The 18,123-nt window shown below is 41.0% G+C and overlaps 1 protein-coding gene and 1 long non-coding RNA gene across 6 annotated transcripts in view; one reads left to right on the top strand and one right to left on the bottom strand.

Moving 5' to 3' along the window:
* Positions 1–18,123, bottom strand: part of FBXW7 (F-box and WD repeat domain containing 7) — a 295,125-nt gene that overhangs the window by 141,546 nt on the left and 135,456 nt on the right. The window lies entirely within an intron of this gene.
* On the top strand, positions 9,019–12,409 carry LOC120406215. The gene is made up of 2 exons (XR_005599141.1): positions 9,019–9,308; positions 12,135–12,409. It is a non-coding gene; the product is annotated as an uncharacterized LOC120406215 (long non-coding RNA).

Below are 18,123 nucleotides of genomic sequence, written 5' to 3' on the forward strand. Positions count from 1 at the left end.
AATCAGCAAACTTTATCAGCAATGGGTTTATATTTTTTCCCTTGAAAACTGATTTTAAAAATTGAACAATGTTGGGCAGGGAACAGATCCTGGAAGGATCCCACTAAAAACATGCACACTTGTGGTGTATTCCATTAACACTGCAATATTATTATTTATATTATGCTAGTAACAATAGAACCAGGTTGAGGAGGATAGAGTACTGGTTCTGAGCTTTGGCTTGGAAGAGGTAAAGACATTGGCAAGAGCAATTTCAGTGGAGTGCCAGGGGCACGAGCCAGATTGTACAGAGTCTAGGATGAAGAAGAACTCCCACATTGACTGTACACAGCATGTTTAATGAGCTTAGAGATTAAAAGAAAAAGAGAAATGGGGTGGTAGTTGGAGAGAGAAACGGTTGTGTTTTTTTGCTGTCTTTTTTCTTTATTTTTTTAAGATAGGAGAGACCATGTTTGGATTGTGAAGGAAAGAGACAGGGGAGAGTGAGAAGTTGGGAAGAGTAAGGTGGAGATGAGAGTACACACAAGGGAGATCAGGTCACTGTGAAAAGAGGCGATAAAGGAGGAGAGTAGATGAGAAACTCCAGTCTCTCTGACAGGAGAGATGGAGAAAGTGGTAGAAGAGGAAAAAGAAGGCAAATCAAGGGGAGACAAAAGATCACATCATACTTTGTCAAATTTCTCTTAGAATAAGTCAGCAAGATCTTGTGCAGAAAGAGAAGTGGAGGCAGAAGAAGGGGAGAATTTGAGGAGTGAATCACAGGTGACAAATAGGCGGCTGGGACCGAGGACATGGGATTCAATTAAGATGGAGAAGCAGAGTTGTTTAGCTAGGATGATAGCAGAACAGAAATAGGAGAGAACCAATCTGTAGTGGAGGAAGTCAGTCTGATCAGAGGATTTCTGCTAGATATGCTACACAGCACAAGAGTAGGAACAGAGGAATCAGATTTTGGGAGCGACCCAGGGTTGGGGGTTAGCAGAGCTGTATCTTCTAATGGGAGAGAGTGGCAAAAAAGTCAAGAGCGAAGGAGAGTAAAGAACTGAATCAACAATTGTATCAATGGAAGTAAGGACAAAGAGGAGAGAGCTGAGAGCAGATAAGAAGTCTGCAACACTGATGGACTAGAAGTCATAGAAATGCAGAGTCAGAGGGCTGAGAGACAATGCTGAAAAAGACATGGGGGAACTCAGCAACAGAGAGATCAGAGAGAGAGATGGGTGCTTGGTGAAGACCAAGTCAAGTGAATGGCCCTTTTGGCAAGTGAGAGTTGCAGGACAAATGAAGAGTTGAGCAAGAGGAAACATGCAGCTAAGGGGTCAGGGATGGATCATCATTATGGAAGCTGAAGTCACAGAGGATGAGAGTCCGAGACCGTAAGGAGAGGAGGGCTGATGGGGAGGATCTGGGTGGATGGTAGATGACAGCAACGTGGAGGGGAAGAGGAGAGAAAAGTCTGAGGTAGTGCGGTTCAAAAGAAGAAAGCGTGGTAAGGGGGAGAAGAATCAAGTGATGAAGAAATCCATCACATCCTTAGGTATTTACAGATAATTTGGTGTTTAAAGTACAATAAACATACAAGTAAGATGACAAGATGTTTGCAAAAGAGTTTATTTGTTCAAAAATTGTGGGTATTTGAATTGGCAGGGGCTTCAGGTACCTCAGTTAACATACAACTGTATTTCTGTTTAAGCCAGGATGCGTGCTTTGTTTGTTATGGTGCTACACAGTTAGACAGAATGTTTCCCTGCACCACTCAAAAAATGACACTCTAAATCAGGGGTTGGCAACCTTTCGGAAGTGGTGTGCTGAGTCTTCGTTTAGTCACTCTAATTTAAGGTTTTGCGTGCCAGTAATACATTTTAACGTTTTTAGAAGGTCTCTTTCTATAAGTCTATAATATATAACTAAACTATTGTTGTATGTAAAGTAAATAAGGTTTTAAAAATGTTTAAGAAGCTTCATTTAAAATTAAATTAAAATGCAGAGCCCCCCCAGACCCGTGGCCAGGACCCGGGCAGTGTGAGTGCCACTGAAAATCAGCTCGTGTGCCGCCTTTGGTACGTGTACCATAGGTTGCCTACCTCTGCTCTAAACTCACGAAACAGATTTAAAAAATAATCAACATTTGTTAGGAATGCATTTGGTATGAACACATTTAAAAGCCTTATTTCAGGGATAAACAGTCAACTGATGACTACTAAACTATGTATTACAGCAACCTACACAATGAATGAGAAGCCACACATTCATCAGAAATGTCTTTCCTAATAGAAGGTATTAATTTGTAATTAACCATATCCTTTTGCCTCTTAGCTATTGCTAGTGTCATAGATTTTAAGGCTAGAGAGCACCATTATGATCACCTAGTCTGACATCCACAACAGAAGACCAAGAACCTCACCCAAAAGTGCTTTGTAACCAATGCCAGGTTTCAACTCTTTTCCACTATAAGGAGATAGATGCCATAGTAAGTGAGGTGGGAGACATACATGCAATTACACAACTCAGGGCAATTTGCGTGGCAAGACTGTGTCCCACTAACAGAATTTCAAGTGAAATATTCTACTAGAGGCAGACAACTGATTTTTTCAGCAATCCAAGAGCTGCAGAAAGACAGACTTTAGTAAGAAGGAATGCTTCAGAATACTGTTAAGTCCCTGAACTCTCACTGGGTGGTGAGAATGCAGTTAATTTTAATACGGTAAATAACAATGAATTTTAATTGTGTTATTAATTTAAAAATTGGTATACTATCAGTACTTTACACTATAATCTGTATTATGTACCTATCTGAACGCCACACAAAATGGTTTAAGAAATATTTTCTCTGAAATCTAGACTTTGTTTTGTTTTTTTAAAGAAATGATGCAAAACAGGGATAATATGCTAGTATAACACATATTTTCATAGGGCACAGGTATTTAATTGAATATTCTGAATTGTGTAAAACAAATCTCTATACAACTACATTGTATAGCAAATACTTTGTATGTTTGCAATTTTTTAAATTATGCTTAGAACTATGAAGTTCTTAAAGTTTTGACTACCACCAGATCTTTCTGTATTATATGGAAACATTAAAAATAATAATACTAATAATGTAGTATAATCAAAACTATATTCAGAAGGAAATCTGTTAACTAAATTCTCATCTCACTCCACTAGAGGGAGATTCCTTCTGGGCATCAAATCACAGACAGTTACTACTGGAGCCACTTAAAGCAGATTATAATCAAGTTTTAACAATACATTATCTATGAATAAATACAGAATGTTACTTTCCTCTTAATTCCTTATTTCTCTGTCCCTATAATTTTACCAGATGTATAGATTAAAAACCTAAACAATGCATATCATATTCTAAAATCAAAACTGACAGCTATGTTTCACACCAAAATCAATAAAAAGGAACTGATTTATTTGTAATTTGCATTTTCTTAAATTTGTGGATTAATTCAAGACAACACATTTTGTCAAAATGATATGTTCACTCTAAATCTGCTCTTCTTTTTACTGTTTATTATATCCAACAGCATCTAAAAAAAAATATTTTTAATTGTTTGCGAATCAAAAAGTTTTCAGACACAAAAAAGGAATACCAAATTCCTTCCAGCCAAAGCTGTCCTGAAGACTATCCCCCCCTCCCTTCAAGGAGGATCCCAGATTCTGAGAACACTCCAGAGAACAAGTAGTAACAGTTACCCAGGGAGACAGATGGGAGCAGGGTTGAGGATGAAAGAATGAGCATCTCCTTCACCATCTCCAACAGTAGCCCTCCTTATACTACCTCAGACCTTCCTCCTCTCTGTGCACTGAACTTGACCCTGTCAAGAACAGTACAGAGGTCCTCGAAAGAAGTGAGAAAGATGCTGTTTCTGAGCTGGCTGAGCCCCTTCTACATGGCAAGGTGGGCTGACTTAGATCAAAACAATTTTAATCACCGATTTTAATCATGATTTAAAAACAGCAAGCTGGAAACTTTGATTTTAATAATTAATTTTAATCTTGTTTTGCACTTGTATTTTTTAGTTATTTTCTTAAAAAAAGATTGATTTTCACTGGTTGGTAATCATTAAATCATGTTGATTTGCAACTAAATATAGCCTTTGCACTAAATGTGGTGCTTCATTTTGCTAACCAAGTAGATATAACTTAGATAATATTTTTACCTCAAGGCCCCAGAGACGCAGTCAAGGTTTTCATCTTGAGGCCAAAAGACCAAAAACATCAAGACACTTGATCACGGCCTTGGATAGGCCAAGAGACTACTTACACTTGATCTTAGCTCACAGAGCCATATTACATCTAAACATATTTATTTAAGCAATGATCTATCTCAAAATATCGTTTCAAAAATCTAAATTTTTTACATTTTTATGATGTTAGAAAATGGGTGAATGATGTATTTCTTATTTACTAGATTTTTTTTATTTGTGCTTTGTGTCAAGCTCTGAGTGGCAGTTCAAAATGAACCAACGCACTTTTTTTTTTAATTAGTTAAATAAAACCTTAAAATGTGGTGGATACATAAGAAAAAAAGTATACCAAAAAGTTTAACAAAACTTTTTTTTTCATTTAAAACTGACTGGTTTATTAAATAAGGAAGTATTATCTGTAGTTAGTGAATTGAGCATACTATTTCTGTTCCCCATATCCTTCCGATTTTAAAACCAGTAGATCCCATCCTCTCACACCTAGTCTTTAGAAGAGGAAAACAAGCTAAAATTGGAAGAAGAAAACAAGCTTTCCTGCTTTTTCAACTCTCAACTGGTTTCTTAACTTTGCATAAACTAGTCATTGAACTGAACTAGTTGAATAAACTGAAATGAAGAAAATATTTTCTCTGCACCTGCAGAAGCTACTTCTAACAAAAGCTGTTTTAGCACTTCAACAAACTTCATTATTAGGTGCTTAGCCAGTGCGCCTTCTACCACTTCAGTAGTTTGACTTTCTTTCAAACTTCAGCAGCAAACATGTACTCCTTAATTTTTTGTATTTAAAATATTTTAATATATTATAGTTTGTTTAGACCTTGGCATAAATTGTCAATTTCAAATTAAATTTTAAAGTTTTTTAAAAAAATAAGCTTCTACACCTCTACCCCGTTATACCACCACCCGATATAACACAAATTCAGATATAACGCAGTAAAGCAGAGCTCCGGGAGGGGATGGGGCTGTGCACTCCGGCAGATCAAATCAAGTTCGATATAACGCGGTTTCACCTATAACGTGGTAAGATATTTTGGCTTCCAAGGACAGCGTTATATCGAGGTAGAGGTGTATTTAATTTAAATAAAAATCCAGTTTAAATACAAAACATGTAGTTTACATTTTAAAAATCCATTTTTAAAAACTCATCAATTTTTAGCCCCCTCGCCCCGTTACATGGTGTGCATGTGAAAAAGCAAGATCTATGCACAAATCTCAGGGATACAGTCTGGCCAGATCTTACATTTAACGTTTAGATTCAGCCCCTCAAAAGGCTGATCTTCCACCACTGATTGAGCCTCACGTGGAAACCTGGAACTTTGAAGCCAGGATTCCCTTCTCACAACTACTAATGTGACCACAATATTAGAAATACTGTCAACAGCATCCAGTGCCACTTGGTGATGTTCTTGCTTTTAAATGCCCTTCTGCAAACCACTCACAGTTTTCCTGTGGTAGCTTATCAAGAAAAAAATGGAAAATGTATTATAGTAACAGGCCAGTAGTGTTTGGTGATTTGAAACTCTAAAATGAAGATGTACTGAAAGTAAAGTTTCTTACCTTATTGTAACTGGAGTTCTTCAAGATGTGTGGTCCCTATCCATAGTCCATTGTGGATACACATGCGCACCACAGGTGTGAGCCCACAGAATTCTTACAAACAGTGTCCACTGGTCCATACCAGTTCTCGTTGTGCTCCCCACTGAGGGCATAAGGGGTGAGGAGGATTGACAGCGTCTCCAGTTCCTTCTTTACCACAAATGAATCTCATGATCCAAATCAGAGGGAGGACAGATAACGAAATATGGATAAGGACCACATATCTTGAAGATCTTCAGTTACAACAAATACGTAATTTTCATTTCTTCTTTGAGTGCTGATCCTATGTGTATTCTACTGGCGGCGATTAGTAAGCAGTAGTCAGAAAGGAGGAAGGGGGAACGAGGATGCAGGTGGAATAGCTGCTTGTAGAACCACTGTTCCAAAGGATAAGTCACTGAAGGAGTTCTGGACCCAAGGCATAATATGCTGTGAATGTGTGACTGGAACTCCATATAGCTGCCTTGCAAATATCAATCAGGTATACCTTCTGAAGTGATGATACTAAAACTGCTCGTGTCCTCAGAGTGAGCCTGTATCTCACGTGGAGAAACTGTGCTAACTGATAGAGTGGGATACAGTCAGTCCTAAATTAAGACTCTAGTGAAGGTTTGGTTTTTTTTTTACTGATGGAAAGATTCTGATCAGGCACTCAAAAACCTGGCTGTTACCAGGTGGATAAAGATTAAGTAACCATCCAATGTGGAGTGACATGCACTAATTGCCACCAGATTAACCCATAGCGAGCTAAGGGAAAGGCCGGCTGTCCTGAGGATAAGAAGATAGTCCAAAATAGCAGAAATATACACCATCTCTGGAGATTATATGGTTTTGCTGGGCCCAGATAGAAAAATGCATCCACTTGGCTACATAGCATCTTCTGGCAGAGTCTTTCCCGCTATTGTTAAGGATGCATACAGCTTAGAGCAGTAGCATTTTAGGCTTGATGTCCATTCTAATACTGATCTCCAATGAGATGAAGAGCATCAGGGTTTGGATGCGTGACCCTGCCATTTTTATGGGTCAAGAGATCTGGAAAGGTCTGAACGCTGATAGTGGATGGGATGACATCTGTAGGAGGCTTGGAAATCAAAACTGTCTGGGTCATCTAGGGGCAATGAGGATGACTTGTGCCCTGGCTAGAATTTTCCATAGAAATGGATAGCAGTGGGATGGGACAGAAGGCATAACTGACATAATCTGTCCCAAGGCAAGAAAAGATCACCAACCCTGGAGTACTATCTTTTGGCTCCTCTGGAGCAGTATACTTTGCTGAAAGGCAAACAGGTCCCAAGTCAGGGTTCTTCACTGAGTGAAGATGTTGTTAAACTACTGAATCATGTAACTCCCACTTGTGACTGGTGGCAAAATGCCTGCTGAGGTGGTCAACAAGTGAACTTTGGGTGCCTGAGAGGGTGGCAACAGGGTGATGTGATTCTGTATGCACCAGTTCCATAAACTGACAGCTTCTATATACATGGTGGGGGGGCGACCATGCCCCTCCCTGCTAATTTAGATAGAAATGGTGGTTAGGTTGTCTGACATTATCAGAACATGCTGGGACTGTCTGAATGGTAGAAATGCTTTGCAAGCCTCTCGTACTACTCTCAGTTCCAGAAGACTGATGTGCATTCTGACTTGCTGAGGTGTCCAAGTACCTTGTGCTGTGTGATTGTGCAGACTATCAGGGAGGCCTCTGTAATTATCTTGTCAGATGTGGGAAACAGAATGGGAACTCCCACACACACGTCCACGGTCACTCCATCAAGCCTTCATCTTGGAGTTAGTTGCCACTACGCTATTCATGCTGTGCTTCTTCAGTGTACGTACTGTTCGAAGCCAAGCCTTCAGGCAAAGGTGGAGTCAGGCAAATAGCATTACATAAGTACATGATGCCATATGGCCCAGGAGAGCAAGGCACACCCAAACTGATGTTTGAGGCTTGCGGGTAACCAGTTCTTTGAGAACACACATTGTGCGAAATCTGTCCATGAGGAGGTAGGCCTGTCTTGACTGAATCCAACGTTACTCTGATAAATTCCACAGACTGTGTCAGAGTCAAGGTAGACTCTTCCATGTTTACACAGATTCCCAAGGATGCTAAAAGATGGAACAGTGACATGGTTGATGTCAAGACTTCCAGGCAAGACGTGCTGGTCAGAAGCCAGTTATCTCCATATGAGAAAATGGAGAAGATGTCTGAGCTGAGCTGCTACTACTAGAAACACTTTTCTGAAGACTTAGGGAGTTGTACCTAACCCTAACGGGAGCAACCTGTATTGCTAGTGATGGAGGCCCATCACAAACCTGAGGAACCCTCTATGAGCGTGATGAATGTTCACATGAAAGTATGCATCTTTCATATTGAGAGCCATGAACACGTCTCTTTTTCTTCTAGGGATGGTATTATCAATCCCAACATAACCATGCAGAATTTCAGTTTGCAAATAAAAATGTTGAGTTACTACAGGTCAAGAATGTGTATGCAGACTCCGTTGTTCTTGGGGGGGAAATATTTTAAATAGAACCCTTTTCTCCCAGTATTGAGAGGGTACCTGCTGTATTGCTCCTTAGGGGAGAACAGATTGTACTGCCTGAAAGAGAATTCCCTCATGAGAGTGGTCCCTGAAAAGGCACGGACAAGGAGGCTTTGGGAGAGAGCGGTGAAGAAACTTGATGGTATGGCTGGAATGGATGATAACATCAGATGAGTGACAGATATCACCTCCCAGTTTTGGGAAAATTTTCACTAGATGGCCTCAAATAAATCTCATAAATCGGGTACGGATGCCATCGATATTCATTCACAGCTCTCTAGTATCATGTCAAAAGTGTTTCTTGGTTGGAGGGTGAGGTCAGGTAGTTGCAGCTGGAGTGGGAGGCACCAGATATCTTTCATCTCTGCATTCTTTGTCGTTTGCAAGGTGGCTCGTAGGAGTGTTGTTTATAAAAGGTTTGAGCTAAGAGCTTTGGTTTGTAAGTTTGTTTATATTTCCTCTTTGTGGCAGGTGTATAAATATCCAGGAAGAGAAGAGTTGCCCTAGATACTTTCAATATGTGCAGAAACTCGTCCATTTTTCATGAGTGGAATTGGTCTCAATTGTGGTCTAAATCTTCCTGGATTCTCCTGAAGACCGTAACCACAACTCCAACCGCATCACAATGGCAGTTGTCAAGGATCTTGATGCAGTATCAGCAGCATTGATTGCAGCCTGTGAAGAGGTCCTGGCCACCAATCTGCCCTCATCAACAAGGGCTTGAAATTGAGCCCAGTCCTCCTGAGGTTTATCTTTAAAGTCTAGAGTAGTTCAGAAAATCATATTTGGTGAGATGGGCCTCATAATTCAAGATCCTAAACCGTAGACTGGTAGATGCAAAGACCTTTCACCCAGTAAAGTCAAGATGTTTGGCCTCCTTATCTGTGAGAGTTATTATTAGGCGTTGTTGCCTGAATCTTTCAGTGGCCATCTGCAACACTAGGGCATTTGGAGCAAGGTGAGAAAACAAGAACTAAGTTCCCTTAGCTGACACAAAGTATCACTTCCCTGCCCTCTTGGGGGTAGTGGCACAGGTGGCAGGTGTGTGCCACACAGTTCTAGCTGGTTCCAGAATGGCTTCATTGATAGGAGAGCACCCCTACTGGAGCCTTCATGGTGGAGGATATCTGGAAGTTTATGGCTTGACAAAGCCCTGGCTGGGATGATTTAGTTGGGGGTAGTCCTGCTTTGAGCAGGGGGTTGGACTAGATGATTTCCTCAGGTCTCTTCCAACCCTAATCTTCTATGATTCTATGATTGTGTGGCCGAGGCTGGTTCCAGAAGATTCTCAATACCGTCTGGGCTGAATTTCCTGGGTGAAGGGGAAGCTGGTTCCACCGGTACAGCCGACGCTACTGAAGATGAAAAGATTGGCTCCAGGTCCATCAGTAGTGCCAGCAGATCCGTGGAGACAAAAATGCGGCTAGTGGATGGAACCACAGATACAAATACTCTGGGAGAAGGCTATCTCCCTGATTAAGATTTGTCCTGATAACAAGGGAGATTGTGGGTCCAGGATGAAAATATTGTCTGGAATAATACAAGTCACCAGTACTTTCTGAGGTTGTGATCGGTCACAACCAGAGTGGTGGTAGATGGCAGTTCCCTACAGGGCCATGATGGTATTGATGGTCTCTGACCTGACTATTTCAACGGCTCTCAGTGCTTCAGTTTAGGTGGTACTGCATTAGTGTCAAGGTCATTGCAGAGACCAGTACTGAAGAAGACTTGCTCTTATGTGTCTTGTCATGCAGCTTAGGAAGCCCTTCTGGCATGAAGACTTGACCAACTTGGACAGGATCCAATACATAATAGTAATATATGGAGATATACATATCTCATAGAACTGAAAGGGACCCTGAAAGGTCATTGAGTCCAGCCCTCTGCCTTCACTAGCAGGACCAAATACTGATTTTGCCTAAGATCCCTAAGTGGCCCCCTCAAGGATTGAACTCACAACCCTGGGTTTAGCAGGCCAATGCTCAAACCACTGAGCTATCCCTCCCCCATTTTTCCCCTGCCTTCACTAGCAGGACCAAGTACTGATTTTGCCCCAGATCCCTAAGTGGCCCCCTCAAGGAATGAACTCACAACTCTGGGTTTAGCAGGCCAATGTCAGCAAGGTATCTCTCCTCTTAGAGAGTCTAAGAGGGCATCTGCTTTTGTATGTTTCATAAGGGGGCCCAGCCAAAGGGTCCTCCCTGTGCCTCTCTCCACTCAGGAATCAGACAGAGAACTAGGGAGCACACTCCTTGCCAACTCCAGCCTACGTACAAGGGGTCTCCACAGACGGGGTTTGACAGGGGTCTCATTGCCTTCTCCATAAAGTTTTTTTGAAGCTAGAGCTCTTGCACCTGCTGCATTCGGCTAGGGAAATACTGCACTTGGCAGAAATATGTACCTCCCAAGTGGCAAATACTGAACTTGGCAGAAATATGTGCCTCCCAAGGGCAGTAGAGGCAGTGCTGGTGGTTGTCGCTGACTGAAAACATGCTGCGATGTTCCCCTCTGGTGTTATCTGGACTGGATCTGCTAGGTCACTCCAATCCTTGACTCTGGGAGCCAGCCTTTCCCTCCCCTGCTGTGAGAACCCCCACTCCTGGGCTGTTCACGCACAGCCTCTGGCAGGTAAGCTGCTCCTTGGATCGTGCAACCGAATGAAACTAGCCAATATCTCTGGTCCCAGACACAACCGTAGCAACCTCTGTCTTGCACTGTCCAGTTATGCTCGCTGGACACTACAAGCTCATATGAGTTCGTCAATTTAACAAAGAAATTTATATGTACCAGGCTTATTATCCCAAGGGGAGTCTCTGACACGTTTCATACCAAATGCACTGCGTCAGGTAGAATAAACAAATGTATTAACTATTAAAGATAGATTTTAAGTGATTATAAGTCAAAGCATAAGTCAGGTTTGGTCAAATGAAATAAAAGCAAAACGCATTCTAAGTTGATCTTAATACTTTCAATGCCCTTACAAATTTAGATGTTTCTCACCACAGGCTGGCTGATTGCCATTGAGCCAGGCTCTCCCCTTTGATCAGCGCGTCAGTCACTGGGTGGTGATGTTTATAGATGGAGGTGGAAGAGAGAGAAAGAGCATGGCAAATGTCTCTCCCTTTTATCATGTTCTTTCTTCTCTCTTGCCTTGCCCCCCACCCCTTCAGAGTCAGGTAAGCATTCCCTCATCACAGTCCCAAACTAACCAAAGGAAGAGAGGTGACTCACTCGAGAGTCCAACAGATCCTTTATTGTTGCCTAGGCCAGTATCCTTTGTTCCTGTGAGGCTAGGCTGGGTTTGTCCCATACATGCTCTGAAGAGGTGTGAACTGCCCCTCTGCTTCTCAAAAGTTTTTGCCTGGGCTTGCTTTAAGCCATGAAAACACATTCTCAGCCTCATAACTATATACATGAAATTACAACCTATAACATTACTGTGACATCAGTATAACAACGATAACTATAACATTATTATAACAACGATGCTCAGTGCATCATGAGCCTTCTGAAGACACCCGACATGACAAGCTTTGCATTAGATACCACACAATCATATTATAAGGATGGACATGACGGTGCTGGGTGTTCCCCCGAGGTACAGAACATCACACTTGCAGGGGCAAAACCACAGGTTTTGAAGCATGAAATCCTGGGCATAATCCAAGTCCCACACTGGGAGACTGGTAAGGTTCCCTGGAGTGGAGATTCTAACTCTATAACTACAACCATCAAAAACTCTAACAGCAAACTAAGAATAATATGTCTTTGCATATAATTACAGGATGGAAAAAAAGGAGAAGCTCTGGACGTTGGAGGATCCTGACTCAGTCCATGAAGTGATAAGAAAGAACTGGCAGTCGGTCCTCCCTTCCACTTATACTCTTGGTGGGGAGCACAAGTAGAGCTGGGGCACAGGTGGGGACCAATAGACACTGCTTGCAAAAACCCTCCAGTCATGTGTGCATGCATACCCAGAGGTGGAATACATAAATGGACCAGTACTCAACAAAGACTAGTTTTTATGGCCAAATAAACCAAGATACTTTGGTTCTCGTTCTTCTGGTGTCATTCTATGTTATTTGGTTTTCTCATTAGCTGCAACCAGTACAAAGGAACGCAGTACCAGGTATGAATAGAAAAATTCTGCTCCCGAAGAGAGGACTTGGTATTTCTTGCTCGCCTTCTTCAACATAGGAGCAGCAATTGCAGGTGTCTGCCATACATTTCTTGCAAGGTCCAACAGGACATGTTTAATCAGGAATGCACAAAACCTGACATGGGTGAATGAAGTATGCCAGTTTATGTGAGGATTCTTACACCTCCTCAAGAGGACTTTGCATAGCCTCAGCTACTCTTCTGAACAAGTCCTGAAAATGTTTCAAATTATTTGGGTTAGATGGAGTGGAGGGTTGAGGATGATATAGCTGTGGGCCCAGGTAGATCTCCCATTTCAGGCAGCTCTTCCTCAGAATGGGCAGGTTCTCATGAAGCCACCTGAGAGGAGCATGTTGTGGAGCTGTGGAAGAGTACTACCTCCCTCTGTCGGGGGTGGGTGATACACAGGTGTGGCATTCTAGTCGGTATGGACCCGCCGAGGCCAGGAAACTCTGGAATATTACAGGGAGAAGGGCCTGAAGGTCATGGAGTAGGATACCAGAGCATATGAGTACCTAATAGTCTCTGTTGAATGAATTCTGGATTCTCTTCCCAGTCCATAAAAATCACAAGAAGGGGCCTATCAGGAATATTATTATTTCTAATAGTAGTATGACAGTAGCACCTAGAAGCCCAACATGTAGGAGAATGTTGCCCACTCCTCTGACTCAGGTGAAGAGAAAACAGAACATTCAACATCCAAGGGGGGGGGCATCAAAACTGGACTGCTAGACTGCAAGGAGAGTCTAGGTCCTAGACTGTAGGAGCAGTCAGACCAGGTGATACACCTGGAATCAAAGGTATTGCAGGTCCCAGTATCAATGACAGACTGTTCACATTTGTAGAGAAGAGTAGTGATTCAGGTTCCTCCAAAACTTCTAAATATCCGGGTTTCACATACTTCACCAGTACGGAACAGGGCTATGCCACAAACATCAGAGCCAGAGTGGAGTGCATCAACATTGATTGTGCCAATGTAGTCAGCGCTTATACAGCTGGTACTGAAGGGAGTGTAGATAGCTTTGTTGGCATCAATGTGACCATTAGGGAAACAGCTAGTACCAATGATGCTGGTACTGTGGTAGTTAACATCAAAGCAGTTGGCGCTGAGATAGGGGCCAATTAAGTGCATTGATACAGCAGTGAAGCCTCAGTAGCATGCTCCCTCAGAACTCTTACAATGACCATATTGGGCCGATAAGTCTCCTTGGAATGGGAGCAACGAGGAGATTTAAATCTGTTTGTAGTGCAAGTTTTCACAGGAGATCCAACTCTCACTGTCCCCAAGGAGTGACGCTCCTTTTGCTTAGAAAGCTTTTTGTCTGTCCTGCCATAAACAGAAGCCAAAGCTTTGGACAATGCAGCTCTAGAGCACTCCTGGGAAGAGATGAAACTTGTCGAGGGGACCAGAAGCACCAGGATCCCAAGTCAGTCTCACAGAGTGGCCCAATAAAAAACTATCTATAAACAGGCCCCTCTGGTTTTTGACGTTCTTTTTAAGGAGGATTTACAGATAGTATATTTGCTTGGGATATAGGATTCCCGCAAACAAGAGAGGCATATGGCATGCCCCTCATTTATAGGTATTGTCCCCTGGCATGGGGGCTTTGCTGGAGACTTGGGGTTAGACATCCTAAAGTCTTGGTACCAGGAAAAAAATACCAGAGTGAAGGGAAAAACTGAAGTCCATCAGATTGGTCCAACTGGCAGCCCACAAGGCAATTCCATCCAACCCCTGAATGTGTCCACCCTGCAGCAGACCTAATCCACAAATTGACATCCTCCCCATGGCAATGTACGTAAGAGTTCATGCCAAATGTTGGGCACCATTTTCTTTCTGTATATGGACTGTGGAGGTGCTGCTTACTGAGGAGCACAAGGACATATGTGGTCCCAGTAGACACTGCTGGCTAACACACTCAAATATCAAGAGCATGGAGTGTATGTACATAAAGAATGGAATATATATTATATATTACAGACAGACAGATATAAAAATAAACAAGCACTTGAAACAGAACGTGTGGTTTCTGATATCAAAGAGGGAAGTGTTCATTTAACATTTTTCCAGAGCGTAGGCACTAAGTATAGACAGAAGCAATTTTTAGTACATACAATTTTATCAGCCAATTTTTCAAACATGGTTAGGAATATGCTTCAAAAGATTAACACAATTTACATACCTAGTTTACTACATATTAAGTATATTAAAAAAGATGGCAATAATATATATATTTTTATAGTGGAGGAAGTATTTTTTCAGTATTTAGTTTAAAAACATACTTTGTTAAAGATGGAACAGGCTTTCAATTTTTTTAAAATATATTAATTTATTTGGGATCAAGCATTGTAATTTCAACTGCAAAGGCTGTTATGAGTGAAGTTTTAACAATTTTTAACAAGTATTCACTATCAACAGCATTATTTGTAAAAATATTATCATTTAACTTTATAATCTATTTATCAAGTTGTAAATGCTGCACTCTAAAACTTATGTTGCTATTTCTGTCCATAAAACGGCTTGGTGTGAAAAGGATCAGTATTGAAACACTGAAGAAATAAAAGGATCAGATCTAGTTTAACAACGAAGTGACAGAAAATATTGTGGCTCCAATTCCAGCAACCATAAATCTTCAGAAAGTGAAATCACTAGGTAATTAAAAACAAAAACAAAAAAAACCCACACCTTTTCTTTGTAAATGCTGTCTTGTAATATTATATGTAAAGTGTTCGTGCATTGACAAGATGTATAATATTAAATAATCTTTGTGGGCACTGGGCAGCAATTCATAAAACTAGCTGAAGTAAAGCAGGACATCATTTATACTTTATCCTCACAAGAGAACTCTCAACTTTCTCCTCCAATGTTCCATTAAAAAGGCAGTATCAAAATTCAATTACAAGCAATACTTCATCAGAAAGCATCAATATGCAAAAACAGTGACACATTTGCTAAAGGACAGATGGAAGTGCATTATCCCAGAGATGTGAAACACTAAAGCTGCCTTCCATCACTATGCAGTTTAAGTGTTTTTAGAATTAACTACTGTAAACTGATTTGGGTGAAAAAAAAATGTACATGGAAGAAAATCTTTCCATACAAAGTGCTACTAAGAAATAACACATTGTGGTTACCTTGGAGTAGGTATATTTACAAATGAGCTACCAGGGAGTTAAGTTGCCTAACTTAAAACAAAAAAACTCAACACCTGCTCTGCAGTATATTAGCATTCAATGTCTTAGTTGTCAGAGGTCCTGCTTCAGGTGTGCTCTCAGAATCCCAGGACTAAGCCAGTGCTAACTCAGTGTATGATGGAGAGATTTGATACAGTGGAAACAGTTCTTTTTCCACCATTTAAGACTGCAGGAGGTTTTTAGGACAGACATCATAGTAACAGATACAACTTTAGATAATGTTTCCCCAGCCAGAAGGCCGTACTACACTACAAGGTTATATACATACAATCACAAAGACTGAAATTAAACTTAGTCTATGAGTCTAACTGGTATATTTAACATGCCACTTTGCAGGGAAATTACTGTACTGTCTCTGGCAAGGAAAGACAATGGTGCCTGCTCGGAATGTCAAAAACTCAAGAATGGATTTAAAAGTGACTTTAGGGTAGATGAAACATGAATTTTACCAATATCCAGTATTAAATATTTCCTGTCATAGAACTCTCACACAACATTCATTGTGTTTCTTGAAGATTAATATCAACATTATTACTACGGAACAATTGTACAAGGCCACCTATAAGAAATGTTAGGGGAAAATGTGAAACTGTTCAAAAATCATTTCCTTTCATAGCTACGTCATTTACCACTATGGATTGTGTTCTACATATTGAAAGAAAGATGATGAATTCATATCTTAAAGGAATAATGACTTTATACTCCACTAGTAACTAGGGAGAATGTTAAATAGCAACTTAGTCCCACATGACATTCTGACAAAAAAGTTAGCAATATACAAAAATCAACATAGCTCATAGTATAGTGGATTAAAACTGGTAAACAGACCATAAAATGGAATGGTCATCCAGTGGGGTCCTGCAGAGATTGATTTTTGGCCCAATACAATTCAATATCTTTATCAATGATCTGGATTAAAATATAAAATCATGGCAGATGACCTAAAAATTGGTAGAGTGGTAAATAATGATGGGGACACGTCAGCTATATAGACTGACCTAGATCTCTTAGCAAAGTGGACCCATTTGAAAAATATGCATTTTAACACAGCCATATGCAAGGTCATACATCTAGAAACAAAAAAAGGAGGTCAAATTTATAAGATGAGGAACTATATCACTGAAAGCAATACTTGGGAGTCACAGTAGGTAACCAGTTGAACATGAGTTTCCAGTGACATGTTGTAGCTAAGACAGCTATTGAAATCTTTGGATACATCAGCAAAGAAATAGTAAACTTAGGAGATGGTTTTATTTACATATTCAGCACTAGTGAAACAGTTACGGGAATGCTGTCCCCTATACCGCTGTTCAAACTTTAAAAAGGACGTTGAAAACTTGGAACGGGTTCAAGAACATGCTACAAGAATGATTCAAAATGTGAATGCATGGCTTATAAATGAGCGATTGAGCTTCTTTAATCTATTTAGTTAAAGTAAAGAAAAGGTTAAGAGGTGACAATTACAAACTACAAGCACCTAAATGGGGAAGAGATTGCTGATAGTAGAGAGCTCTTTAATCTAGCATAAAAAGACATAATGAGATCCAATGGCTGGAAGCGAAGATAGACAAATGCAGACTAGAAATAAAGTGCAAATCTTTAACAGTAAGGGCAATTAACCCATTGGAACAACTTATTTAGAGATATGGTGGATTCTCATTCACTTTAAGTCTTTAAATCAAGTGTGGATAAACTAAGATATACAAACTTTTATTAAAGCTAATGTTTAAAATCAAGTTTACACGAGTTAAGAAGGAAGGTACTGTATATTTGGGGTCAGGCTTGAATTATGAGAGATTACAAGTATTAGTTACAAGGGTCACAAGATACATACATTGTACATATCCACCAGAGACTAAGATTGCAGGGTGGGAGTTTTTAAAGAATCAGTGAATAAGTGATCTAGGGTATGCCACCCATAGAATGTATTTAGAGTCCAAGTCAGTATTGGTGTAGCGAATAGGTACATGGATGGGGTGCGTCCCTTGGTTCGTCAGGGAAGGAAGTGGGTTATTTTCCTGACCGGCGGTCTTATTTATTTGTCCTAGTACTGACAGTGTCCAGTGATGTGCTCCATGTAGATGTCTCTGGACCACGTGATGGTGTCGGACACCATGAGCTGTCTCATGAGCCAAGAGTAGCACCGACTGACTCCGCACACTCTCAGCACTAGCTCATTGTGGGGGTCCCACACAGACAGGGCTCCCACGACCAGGGCATGGATCTGGACCTTGGTAGCCCTGGGCTCTCAGGGTGTTGGCCAGCAGGGTGTATTTCAACACCTTTGGGCCTCGTGGAAGGCAGGGGACCTGTTTTCGAATGGCGCCATGAAGTCCACCATAAGGACCTTCTTTTCTGCATTGGTTATGACGACGTCGAGTCACAGTTGGCTGTCCATTCCAAGGATGGCAGAGTCGACG

This window comes from Mauremys reevesii, linkage group 5 (genome assembly GCF_016161935.1).
Source record: "Mauremys reevesii isolate NIE-2019 linkage group 5, ASM1616193v1, whole genome shotgun sequence".
In the NCBI taxonomy this organism is placed as follows: domain Eukaryota; kingdom Metazoa; phylum Chordata; order Testudines; family Geoemydidae; genus Mauremys; species Mauremys reevesii.